The sequence below is a fragment of the Mustela lutreola genome, chromosome 9 (genome assembly GCF_030435805.1).
Source record: "Mustela lutreola isolate mMusLut2 chromosome 9, mMusLut2.pri, whole genome shotgun sequence".
Lineage (NCBI taxonomy): Eukaryota > Metazoa > Chordata > Mammalia > Carnivora > Mustelidae > Mustela > Mustela lutreola.
The window spans coordinates 60,106,553-60,119,915 of NC_081298.1; the positions used below are offsets into that span (position 1 = coordinate 60,106,553).

Sequence of the window (13,363 nt, forward strand, 5' to 3'; positions counted from 1 at the left end):
CTACCTTCGGGAAGGATGACCTGTTGACAATATGAGTGAATGAGGGAAATAGACTAGTTTTTCTTTCCGAGTGACTCCACCGTAGAACAGCTATGGTTCCAAAGGGATGAGCTGTGGGTTCCTACGTGGGCTCATCTCTGCAGCCTGCTTTGGCGGGTAAGGATACCCCTCTCAAAAGCTACAGCAGAGCTGTTATCCCTAAAGAGGCTCCAGCAACGGGATCCACCTTGACAAATGGCCCGCCAGACACACTCACACAGCTGCAAAGACAGAGCCTTCAGCAGCTTCCCTGGGAGACAGAATCTTTGTTTTGTATGCTCCCTTTGGGGTAGACAGACTATCTTAAAACATTTCGTAGCGAGTCAGACATGCCTCAGCCATATTTAAGACATGAACTCATTACATCTGGTTGCTGAAAACGAAGGCCATGGTTTCCGTTGGCATGACCACTTCTAGGTTGCCCCTCGGTGAGCTGCATTCTGCATGGTTGAGGAGGGTGCAGGCAGGGGGTGGCAGGGGCAGACCCAGAGCAGCAGCCCACTTCTCAGGGGCAGAGGTGTTACCCCAAGAAGGTCCCCAGGGAGACTCCAGCTAATGTCTGGCTCCCATCTCCCACTGCCCTTGCCCAAGAGGACAGACCCTCCACTTTGCTTTTTTTTTTTTTTTTTTTTTTTAAAGATTGTATTCATTTATTTGTCAGAGACAGAGAGATTGAGAGAGAGAGAGAGTGAGCGGACAAGCACAGGGAGCAGCAGGAAGAGGGAGAAGCAGGCTCATTACTAAGCAAGGAGCCCTATGTGGGACTCGATTCCAGAACCCTGGGATCATGACCTGAGCTGAAGCCAGACACTTAGACCAACTGAGCCACCCAGACGTCCCCCTCCACTGAGCTTTAATGCAAGTTGCTTGCAAGTCAGATCTCCATGCAAAACCCAGATAACAGAACTGCCCAAAAGGGCAATAGGGTTGATTTGTTTGGTTCATGTAGGCCCACATGAGCCCTTGTATGGCAGCCCTATATTGGTTTGGGCATTTTCAGGTTACCTGAATTGAATCCAGTGAATACCGATGGAGTTGCAGATGTGTCCATCCTGGCCCAGAACAGGCTCCCACTCTTTCCTTTGTTGTTATGAACGAGGGAAAAGTGAGACATACGGAATAATCAAAGGGTAGGGAAGGGTACTCACGCAGCTTTCCCAAGGGAGAGGCTTTGTCTGTGTTTCAGGAGTTCATGGGACAGAACAGAGTATGGAAAGCCATCTTTGCTCAGAGGGGGAGGCAGAGCAGGTTGGAGCCAAGAGACGGTGTGGGAAGGGGTTTGAAGGATCTCCCAACTTAGGTGGGAAGCCCCTATTGTCCTGACTTGATGACTTTCCAAACATACTCTTCAAAACAGAAAACCTCCAAGCATTTCCTTCCCCTGCTTTCAGCCTGACCTGGGAACTCAAGGGACCCGTGACAATGAAGGGAAATAGGCATGCCACACAGACAGGGTGGGAGACAGAACCGGGTCCCTAACATGCTAACAAGGTCAGGGAGCCATGTTGTGGTAAGGCCACTGGCAAGACGAAAGCGTCATTTCAGATTATTGGTAGTTGATATGAAAGCAGAGAAAGACAGGAGGAAGGCAGGATGGAAGAAAGAAGGAAGGAGAGAGAATGGGGGAGAGGGAGGGAGAGAGAAAGGCAGGCAGGCAGGCAGGCAGGAAAGGAAGAGGCATTTGCTGAGTTTAAGGACAGCTAATGAACAGTTTGGGTTTCCGACAATGATTTGCCCGTGGAGCACCTCCATCCCTGCAGGAGGCAATGACTAATCTGGAACAGTTACAGAGTCATTCCTCAGCATCTCTAACTGTGCAGAAGTTCCAAAAATATGTGTGGTTAGGATGGCCCACAATTTGAAAAGATTCTTCGGGGGGCAAAGAGTATTGCCAGCATCCTGCGAAGGTCAGACATTTTAGGAACATGTGTCCCGGCAGTCAAGGACCATTGCAATGCTGTCCGACAAAGCCTGGCTGTCCCAGAAAGCCCCGTGTTAAAGCACCTTTTGAAACAGGTAGAAGACAGCCTTTCAGTCGTGTTTTTAGGAGAGCATAGAGCCGCATAAAATACATCACATACCACACTTGCACAATCATTTTTATGGTATGGGAAATTTTAGGAATTTTTCAGGGATGGATGAACTATAACAATAACTTGAAGAAGGATTAAATAATTTCAAATAACCCTTTAAGGTGAGAGGAGAGGCCATCCTCTGTTTCAGAGGTTAAGTAAAGAGGACATGCCCAGGTGGTGTGAGGAGCGCCTGGGCTGGGTCCTTGCCGCCCCTCCTGGCTGCCCGGCTCTTCCTAGCTAGCCCACAGGACTTGCTGTTAAGGACCCTGATCAAAGTGGAAATAGCACCGAGAGGACTTGAGTGGCAGGGAGGGCGTCCTGGGCGTTTAAAAGTTACAGTGCTGACTCATAAAGTTAATTCACAAAGAATACTTGTGACTTCAGCGTGGTTCAAAGCCCACATTCTGAGAACCAAGTGGGCATGAGATGCTCCCATTTTAGGTGCTCCGGGAAGAACCAGCAGAGGCATCCAGAAAAGCGCTTCGGGGACTTTACGGGCCCCAAACACGGTTCATCCAAATCCAAAATCCAAGGATTTTGCTAAGTTTGCGCAGACCTCGGGCATTTGCACTTCTTTTCAATGGGTTTTGGAAGAGCAGACAGAGGGAAAATAGAGTAAAACCGTTGGCAAACAGAGAAACGACTGGGTTATTGCAGACAAGGGCAGACATCAGAAGCAAAAGGATCTCAGAGAAGAAGCAAACATTTCCAGGGACCCCATGAGAAATTGTTTTCATCTCCAACCGTCCAGCAACGGGCCTCCCAGCCTCCCAGAAATGCACCACAGTGTGAACGGTTTCGTTTCATTGGCCATGAGGCTGCCAAAGAGAACCTTTCTTAAATGAGTTATCAAAGCCGCAATGGAAACTTGTATGAAATGCTCCAAATCAGCTTTCACCAGTGCTGGTAAACTCAGAAAATCATGGAGTTTTTTGTGGATTTGGCTCAAAAGCAGGCATGTTTCTGAGGTTTTGAACACGGTGACTATTTGCATCCATTAAATCAGTTTGTGAAAAAGAGAGAAAAAGAAATAGGATATGGAAACTCCGCATCTTAAGAAAGAGCCAAGCTTTTCCCGCCTAACTAGAGTAAGGGGTTGGGGGGGCAGGGCAGGCAGGGAAGGGAAAGAAAAGAGTTTGCTTGTCCTGAAGGGCTGGACTTTTCCTGAAAGTCTTAACAGGCACAGGGGCAACGTTTGGGCACCTACAAGAACAAAGCTGTACCCAGACCAAACTCCTCTGGTTTGCTCCAGGAGACATGGGCACCAAACTCAGGGGCCCAGGAAGTGAGCACCCTATCTGCAGAGTCATCATCTTTGATAGAAGTGTTCCCTCTCCACCCAGGTAAATCGTGCTTTTAGAAAAAGTGGGCCCAGGTTGTCTGAGACAACATACTGGGGTGGTGCTGTATCATGGGGAGGCGTGCACAGGCCTGCCCCCCACCCTGGTCCCTTCCCGGAACAGAGCAATAACTCAGGGTTTACCGCCAGTTTTTACGATCTTAGACACTCACCCTCTAACCATTTGAGGCAATTAAGAATGATTACCTCTGAATCAAGGGCAAATCATCCAACAGCTTCCTGCCCAGGGTTTGAGTGGGCAGAACTGCCCGTGAGTTCTGCTTCTGAAATGGGAGGAGGGCTGTAAAGAGCCTCATTGAAATGGTCAGTTAGGGTAAGGGACATAGGGAGGTCTGAACTTCTGCCCCTGTTCCCTTTCCTTCCGGATGTTGGTGAGGTGGCCAAGGTCAGGAGGAGACCCTAGCCTGACCTCCCCCGTGCCCACCAGCTCCCCCACCACCAGGTCTGACCACACTTCTAGAAGCTCTGCTTTCCTCTCTGGGCTTCTCGGAGGACAGAATTAGTTTTCAGCATTGGTACAACAGAGACATGGGCTGCAAGGATTTGCGTTTTAAGTTTTCTAATTGGTGCTTCCCTCCCATGAAGTACAGGGCAGAGTAATACTTGGGATGGATTTAAGAGTTCATTTCTACCTGTGCTTCCCTCTGATGAATTACCTGGGAGAGTAAGTAATACTTATAATTGGATTTTACAGTTCTGGAGCCCAGTCTGTGTTTAGTGTATCTGTTTCGATTCCCCCATCCCCCCTAGAAACTAACATTTTAGGTTGCTGGTAAATTACTGAGTCCAGAGTTGGTATCCCTGGGGAGTATTTTACCTCAAAGCACTACTAGTCATCAGAATTACCCACGGGGCTTGTTAAAACACAGAGAATGTTTTACTTTAATAAGTTTCTGGGTGATCCTTATGCTGCTGGTCCAGGACCACACTTAGAGAACCACCAGCCTATGCCATACAGCCATCCCTTTCTTTCCCTGCTTCCTAGCTACCCCATCCCTGAAACCGTCCCACATTAGAGAGGACGAAGTCAGGGTGGCGCTGGCTGGTGAGGGAATTACAGAACTGAAATTAACAAGAGAAGCTTGGATTACTTGAATTTCCTATCAGAGTTGCCTCTATGCCTTTCCCAGGAAATAGGATTTCTTAATTTCTGTGCTTCCACGAATCAACCTCTTACCCATAGCAGAGAATTTGTCTGTCGAAAAGACAATCTTTTATCTTTGGAATACAATCTCAACATTAATCCTTCCTTCTGATGAGAATTAAGTCTGTTTTCTTCCGTTTTTTATTGAACATATAATATTATGTTAGTTTAGTGAACATTAAATATTATGTTAGTGAACATATAATATTATGTTAGTTTCAGGTAGACACCATGATGATTTGATAATCGTAGATATTGCTAAATGATCACCACAGTCAGTCTAGTTAACATCTATCACCGTTTCTTTTTTTTCTTGTGATGAGAACTCTTATGATTTATTCTCTTCGGCACTTTCAAATATACAATACCAATTTATTAACTACAGTCACCATGTTGTACATCACCTCCCCAGGACTTACTTATTTTATAACTGGAAAATTGTACCTTTTCACCACCTTGACATTTTCCTCTTATTCTGAATTCATCTCCCCTTTACCATCAAACAAAATACCACGGAATAAAAGCTCATATTTACTGAGGGCCTACGATGTGCAAAGGACTTTACTAGTACCATTCAGTGATTTACATGAGCCATCTCAAAGGATCTTTTCCAAGAATTTTGCGAAGTACATTTTACATGCGAGTAGACTAAAGGTTAAGAAGATTTTGTGGTTGCCCAAGGTCACCTCAGTAAGTCCTAGGTAGGACAGGGATTCAAATCTAGACCTGATTCCAGAGATCAAGTTATATTGTCATAGGGTTCTATTTTCTATAATATTTTATCTGCTATACTACAAAATCGTCAGTTAAAAATGAAAGACTTGCCATTATATTAAACAAGTCTTCTGTGATCCATCCATTCATCACCTGTTTTTATTAAACACATACTATGTGTCATGCTTTATAGTTTGGCCCTGTGAATACAATGGTACAAAAGACAGAACTTTTCAAAATACATTTTACCAGATTATCTTATAAAATATTTTTTATTTTACTTTAAAGATTTTATGTATATTTTTATTTATTTGAGAGAGAGAGAACAGTGGGAGAGGGAAAAGCAGAGGGAGAGGGACAGACCGACTCCTGGTTGAGCAGAAGGAGCCTGTAATGGGGCTTGACCCCACTACCCAGAGATCAGGACCTGAGCTGAAATCAAGAACCCTACACTCAACCAAATGAGCTACTCAGGTGCTCCTAAAAATTTGTTTTTTTAAAGATTTTCTTTATTTATTTGAAAGACAAAGAGAGAGCATGGTGGGGGGGGAGCAGAGGAAGAGGGAGAGAAAGAATTCTCCAGCTGATTCCCCTCTGAGTGAGGAGCCCACAGGGGCTCCATCCCAGGACCCTGGGATCCTGACCTGAGCCATGACCTGAGCTGAAAGCAGATGCTTAACCAACTGAGTTACCTAGGTGCCCCCAAATTTTATTTTTAAAATAGTTTGTCCTCGGGGGCACCTGGATGGCTCAGTGGGTTAAAGCCTCTGCCTTTGGCTCAGGTCATGATCCCAGGGCCCTGGGATGGAGCCCCACATTGGGCTCTCTGCTCAGCGGAGAGCCTGCTTCCTCCTCTTTCTCTGCCTGTCTCTCTGCCTACTTGTAATCTCTGTCTGTCAAATAAATAAGTAAAATCTTAAAAAAAAATAGTTCATCGTCTGATTCAAAGTCTTCCAAAAAGTACATCCATTCAGCTCAGAATCCTATTCCTCCTGCTTCTATTTCTAGCAAACTTCCTGGATTTTCTATAAAGTCAGTTTAACAAACTTTGTTTCTTATTTGTCCTGAAGGAGCATGTGTTGCTTTAATTTTTAAATGAATGATACATAGCTCAAAATTTAAAAGAAACGAAAGGGTATAGAGTAAAACTTAATCTCCCTTCCACTCCTGGCCCCCAGCTTCCCAGTTCTCCCAGACGCAACTACTCTTATATGTATACATTGTCTTCCTCCCTTCCTTTCTCAACACAAATCTTTGGTTACTATCTACTTTTTTTTTCCATGGACATAACTTGGAGATCGTGCCAAATCAATAAATATAGTTACTTTCTTTTTAATAGCTGCATATAGAAATAACTCTAAAACGTACCATATGATATTTAACTGGTCCCTGTTGATGAACATATAGCACACTCCAATATTTCGCTATGATTAAGAATTCCGCAAGGACTGCCCTTGTATGTATATCAATTTACGCATGAGCAAGTCTATTTGTAAGATGATTTCCTGTAAGGGGAAGTGGCGGGTCAAAATCAAATGGTATGTGCATTTGTAATTTAAAAAATGTTCCATTCCAGAATTTTTCAAGCATTACAAAAGGAAAGAGATTAGTATAATGAACCCCCTATCCCCCCGCATGCCCATCACCCAGCTTGCACACATCATTACTCCATGGCTGATACTATTTCGTAAATATATCGGCCCAATTCATTCCACCACCTCAAATTATTTTGCAATGATTTCAACCAATGTTATCTTATTGGTAAATATTTTGGCACTATTTCTGAAAACTAAGAGCTTTAAGAATAAGTGTGTGCATGTGTGTGTGTGCCATTTCATTATCACACCACAAATAAATTCATAATAACTTATCAGTGTCCTCTACTACCTTGTTAGTATCATACTTCCCCAAACTGCCTCATAAGAATTTATTTTTGAAGTAGTGTGTTCTTTGTTTCAGAATCTATTAAAGTCCATCTTATTCATAGCAGCTAGTCCAGTCTTTGGATTCCACCCCCCACCCCCGAGCTCTCTCTCTGGGAGATCCTTCTGTAACTTGCAACTATACAGACAACAAATCCAGAGAACTGTCAGAGGGAAGAGGCTTGTCTGCACACACTTTGCTCAAGATACTGGCTTGCTTTGACTATCAGTGGGAGTACAGGTCTGGAACCCATACTTCTGTTCTTGGTGAGAACCTGTCAGGTTGAGGGAGGAATGGGGGCATGCAGGGAAGGCTGGATTCCCCACATCCAGTTCTGACTGGGCTCACTGCTGTGGCCGGTCTCAGCCTTCTGGAAGGCAGTGGAGTGACTGGTGGGATGAGGAGCATTTCCTGTCCTGCAAGCACCTGGCACGGCTTTGCCATCCGACACACTCCAGGTCAGATCTCAGCTGGTATAGTTAGTCTCAGGAGGCCTAGAGCCAATCCCTCTGAGCGGAAATGTCCTCACCTTAAAACTGAGTATTAATCCTTATCTTCAAGTAGTGAGAATCAAACGATACAATACGTAGAGCTAATGCTCAATGAGTGTAGCTAATATGACTCTCCAGTCCTGTGATGCCATGACAGAGACCCAAGGAGAGTCTCCGATACCCCCAGACACGGAGCGTCAACCCAGAGAAAAGAATCAAACAGCTCTTCCTTCTCTGAGGCCCACTGATTGTTAAACATAACATGCCTGCCCACGGTACCCTAGCTCTCTCTCTTGCTGTCGTCCCATCAGCTCATCTCTCCCCGTCCCCAGTCCGCAGGCGAGCCTGGCCACCCACTCAAGAGCAAATATTTCTATCCCGGTGCCATCTGTCCCTACTAAGTGTGGATTTCAGGCACAGGGGCTGGGCTTTCAAGGCGGGAGGCACTCTCTCCAGCTCACCGGTTGTTTCTCGCCCTGAAGGGAACAACAGAATCACTTAAACAGTCCCCCGGCCCCTGCCTAGTGGAACAAAGAGCCTGGCATTATCCATTCTTTCTTGCCATCTGCTCCGCTCATTTCGCTACGCAGAGCGGTCCTCGGGGTAAGGAGAAAAAGCCCACTGTGCAAATAAATCCCAGACGCGGGGCTCCAGCCGCTGCCAGACCGGATCAGCGGTCTGGGATCCGCACTCCAGCCCACCCCCCAACCCCTTTTCAGGCTTTGGCTGGCGTCGCGTTCCCCGGACCCCCGGCGGAGAATGCGGGCGTGGAGACCCCTGTCACTCCGCCCAGGCGTGGGGGAGGCCCTGGCCCCCAACTCGGCCCTGTGAGCCCACGCCGGGCACGGAGCTCCGGTAAGCCCTGCGCTTTAGAGACCCAGGGGGATCGGAGCCCAAAGCATACAAAGGGTAGGGGTCCGCAAGGGCCCGGGCCACCTGGAGGCCGACGGGCGCCCGCCCTCCGCGCCCCCACGCCGCTGCCCGCGCACCGAGCCCGCGCCGCCGGCGTCTCGGAGGCGTGCGTCTCCTTATATGGTCAAATGACACGGCGGGGGTTCTCTCGGGCGGGAGCCGCCGCGCTCCACCCGGCCCGCCGCCCCGCCGCAACCCTGCGCCGCCGCCGCCGGTCCGGGACGCCAGCCCGCCGCCCGCCCGGTCCCCAGAGCCCGCCCGCGCCGCACGGTGAGTGCCCTCCGCCCGCGCCCCCCGCGGAAAGCCGACACCTTGGGGACCGAGGGAGAGCTATCCGCGGGAGAGCCGGGGAGACTGGAGCCGAGATGTGGGAGAGACCCGGGAGAGGAGAGAAGAGATGCGGGCGAGACCCGGGAAGGGGGGACGGGGACGGAGGGGAACAGAACCGTGGGGACACCTAGGATGGGGATCCAGGCCTTGGAGGCGACCCGGAGACCGGGGAGACCCGGGAGAGGGAAGCTGAACCTTTGGAGAGATCTGGGGAGAGGGGAGCGCAGCTGCGGGGTGACCCAGGCAAGGGTTGTAGAACCCCGAGGACAACAGGGAGAGGGGAGCAGAACCTTGGGGATACCCAGGGAGAGGCGAGCGGAGCTTCTCGGGAGACCCTGAGAAAAGCCTGATAGAGGGGAGCAGAGATGTAGGGCCACCTGGGAAAGGGGAGTGTAGCTGCAGGGTGACTCCAGAAGAGGGGAACAGAACCGTGGGGATACCCAGGGAGAAGGGAAGACCCAGAGCCAAGGGGGAGACCCCTAGAAGGCAGGGGGAAAGGGAGTCGAACTGATAGGACACCTGAGAGAGGGGAACTAGCCTTGGGGACACTCGGGGAGAAGGGAGCCGATCCTTGGGGGGGGGGGGGGCGAACCGTGTTGGGGAGAGCTCAGCTGGGGAGACAAGGGGGGGCGCTGTAAGTCAGGACAACACACCACCCCAGGTCGGGAGAGAAGACCGAAGTCTGAGTCTTGGTCAAGCTGATCACCTTGGTGTGGGAACAGGGTCACTGCCACCCACAGGAGAGCCCTGGGCGAAGACTGGCCAAGGGTCCAAGAATGGGGAGGTGACCGCCTCTGTCCTCCCTGGGGGCCAGGACTTGGGAGTGTGTGAACACCCAGGTTGCCATCTGCCTGTGGGGGTGTGGGGGGGGGCATTTCCTTGGGTCCAAAAATATGGAGCTCCGCATGTGGCCTTGGGCATTGACTGGTGTAGAACTTAAAAGACTGAACTATCAGATTTTAAAATTTGGGCTTATTTTAAAGGAGAGAAATTCTGATCTTAAGTGATAGATGGGTGATATTTTAACATACCTGCAGTTTGGGGAAGAAAGTGTTAAGTGTTGTTTCCTATTTAAATCAAGAATCAGTCATGCTTCTTTTTAGATCCCAGTTTGGGTTTCCCTGGGAACTAGTCTAACCCAGGTTAAATGAAATGTATACGGCTGCCTTCCATGATGTGTGATGTGCGCCTACCGTGTGGACTCCCTTGCACTTTGGGAGGAAATAAATCACAGATGGGGCTTATAATCAGGAAAACTGTGTTTGAAACACAGGCCATATGCTTCTTGCAGCTTTGGCTAGCTCTGCCTACCTGTGTTTTGTAATAATATGTTAGAGGGGGAAAGCTCTGATGTCCTGAAGGTGATTTACACCAAGCCACATCTGAGGCAAGTACTGGGATTTCTAGTCTCTTAAACTTCCATAGAACCAAACACAATGAAGAACAGTTCATTGTGCATTTGTGTAAAATTTTTTCAGTGTTTTCCTCTGAATTTGCTCACTCTGAATTTTTAAGGATGATCAACTAATACATTTGACCCTTGAACAACGTGGAGTTTAGGGATGCCCACTACCCCCCACCCTGCGCAGTTGGAAATCAAAGTATAAGTCTTTACTCCCCAGAAATGTAATCACTGTTGACAGGAAGCCTTACTGATCGCATAAAGTTAATCAAGACATATTTTACGTTATATGTATTGCACACTGTATTCTTACATTAGAGAAAAGAAAGTGTTATTCAGAAAATCATAAAATACATTTATCACAGTAATGTGTTTATGTAAAAAAAAATTTACATGTAAGTGGACCTGCACAGTTCAAACCCGAGTTGTTGAAGGGCCAACTATATACAGAACTGGGTTTCCACAGTGTTTACTATCATGCCGTGCTTTAAAATGCTTTTTACACAGCAGCATAATAATAACAGCTGAATCGGCTTCTTATAGACCAGGCACTGTTTGGGGCACTTACATTCACAGTCTCATTTAATCCTCACAAATACTCTATGAGACAGGTGTGAGAGACTAGTGGGCATGCGTGCCTGGAGCAAGGATGCCTGACATCACCTTCCTCCACGTCTAGCTGTGCAGCCTGAGCTCAGTCACCTGATCTCCAGGTACCTGCGTTTCAGTTGGGAAATAGGAGGTGATCATGGCTTGCTTGAAGGGTTGTCATCAAGTCATAAGTAGTATACATATTGATACCATCCTTGTCTTTGCAGAGAAACTGAAGCACATCAAAAGTAACTTTTGTTCAAGGTTTCCCAACCAGTAAGTGGCAGCTTGACTGGAGAGCCTCAGTGCTGATCACTAAAATACTGGGAACATAACTGAATATTTCACAGAGGCCTTCTCCTGCATATTTTGACCCACAATTGCTTGTTGAACCTCCTCTGGTATGGAAAGAGTTTGTCTGAGTTTGTCTGAGTTGCAGACAAACAAAGCCCTATAGGATATCGGAAAATAATTAGGCTGTACGTCTGGAGGCCTGGGGTCTTCCCCCCCACGGCCCCCAAGATTTATTTATTTATTTATTAGAGAGAGAATGAGGGGAGGGAGGGACAAAAGGAAATGGAAAGAATCTCAAGCAGATTCCCTGCTGAGCCAGGAGCCTGACTTGGGGCTGATCTCATGACTCATGAGATCATGACCTGTGCTGAAATCAAGAGTCCAATGTTTAACTGACTGAGCCCTGCAGGTGCCCTAGGAGGCCCGGGTTCTCCCTGTTCTGCATCTAAGGATGCGAAGTTCCTTGAGATTGAGTGAACAGGTAGAGCTATTGGATACTTCCTGTGTAGTTTTCTTAGGAGAATTCCATCAAAGCCTATTGATTCTGTGGAATTATACTGAGAAGCCACTTCTTGAACACGACCACCTTGAGCAAAATGCCCAGGATCATCTCTTGGTGACCAAGAGCCTGGTCTTCCAGGAGACCACGCAGGCATTGTGACTTTGGGGCTAGTCACCAGGCACCTCTGTTGTCTTGAACTGTGGATTTCTACTTTGGTCCCTGTGATGGCTAATTTTATGTCAGCTTGACTGGGCTGAAGGATGTCTAGACAATTGCTCAGATATTACTTCTGGGTATATCTGTGAGAGTGTTTCTGGATGACAAAACATCTGAATCTGTAGACTGAGTGAAGCAGATTGCCCTTCCCAATGTGGGTGGGCCTCATCCAATCAGTCGAAGATCTGACCATAAAGGCCGAGCAACTGGAAGTTCCTCTTTCCTGACCATTGGGCTGGGATATCAGCCTTTTACAGCCTTCAAACTCAGACTAAAAAGGAAAACTAAGTAAGAGGGCACTCCCCCAGCCTGACTGCAGACCGGGGACATCGGTCCTTTTCAGCCTTTGAGCTCGAACTGAAACTCAGCTCTTCTTGGGTCTTGGGCCTGCTGGCTTTTGAACTGCTAATTTACACTATTGGCTCTTCTGGTTCTCTGACCTTCTGCAGATCTGGGGACTTCTTAGCTTCCATAAGACTGTGAACCAATGCCTTGTGATAAATCTCTCTCTCTCTATATATATATATATGTGTGTGTATATATGTATACATATGTATATATCCTGTTGGTTCTATTTCTCTGGAGGACCTGACTAATACAGTTCTCTAATAACCCCGCTTAAAAATTCTCCTGCCAACAGGGCACCTGGGTGCTCAGTCAGTTAAGCACCTGACTCTTGGTTTTGTCTCTGGCCATGATTTCAGGGTTGTGAATTTGAGCCCTGTGTCTGGCTCCGCTCTCAGCACAGATTCTGCTTTCGATTCTCTGCCTCTACTCCTCCCCCTGCTCGCGTTCTCTGTCTTTCTTAAATAAATAAATAAAATCTTCTAAAAGAAATTCTCCCACCAGCAATCAGTCTTGCCTCTTAAAGATGCCATGACTGCTTTGCCACTGGTGGTATTGCCTTTTAAGTTTAAGAAATACAGCTGCCTTCCTGGAGACCTACTGAGAGGCCTGGGGCAGCATCTGGTGTCTCTGCCATCAGTTCCGTTGTCCTGAGTGGTTCTCACACCAAGTCTGAACTTGAACGTCCTGTGTCATCACACTGGTCCTTGGCCCTCGTACACCATGCATTTACTTCCCTGAGTCAGTCTGTGGCTTAAAGAGCCTCAGGCCATGGTACTAAGTGAGGCAGGTGATGTCTGTGCCAGTGAGAGAAGCAGCTGCCCTGTTTTTATGTCTTCAAGGATGTCACAGGGCATCCTTGAAGTCTGGAGATACTTAGTTTTCTTTTTTTTTTTTTTTTTTTTTTTTTTTTTTTTTTAAAGATTTTATTTATTTATTTGACAGAGAGAAATTACAAGTAAGCAGAGAGGCAGGCAGAGAGAGGAGGAAGCAGGCTCCCTGCTGAGCAGAGAGCCCGATGCGGG

At 47.5% G+C, this 13,363-nt stretch overlaps 1 protein-coding gene across 5 annotated transcripts in view; it reads left to right on the top strand.

Moving 5' to 3' along the window:
- The window catches only part of FHL2 (four and a half LIM domains 2), a 72,271-nt gene that overhangs the window by 24,024 nt on the left and 34,884 nt on the right, over positions 1–13,363 (top strand). For 2 of the 5 annotated variants that reach the window (XM_059134320.1, XM_059134323.1), the window contains exon 2: positions 8,466–8,601. The exons of 2 other annotated variants lie outside the window; for them this stretch is intronic. The gene's annotated coding sequence lies outside the window, so the exon portion shown is untranslated. Of the gene's footprint in view, positions 1–8,465; positions 8,602–8,802; positions 8,929–13,363 lie in introns of those variants that run through there. One more of the 5 variants, XM_059134321.1, reaches the window with a different exon arrangement.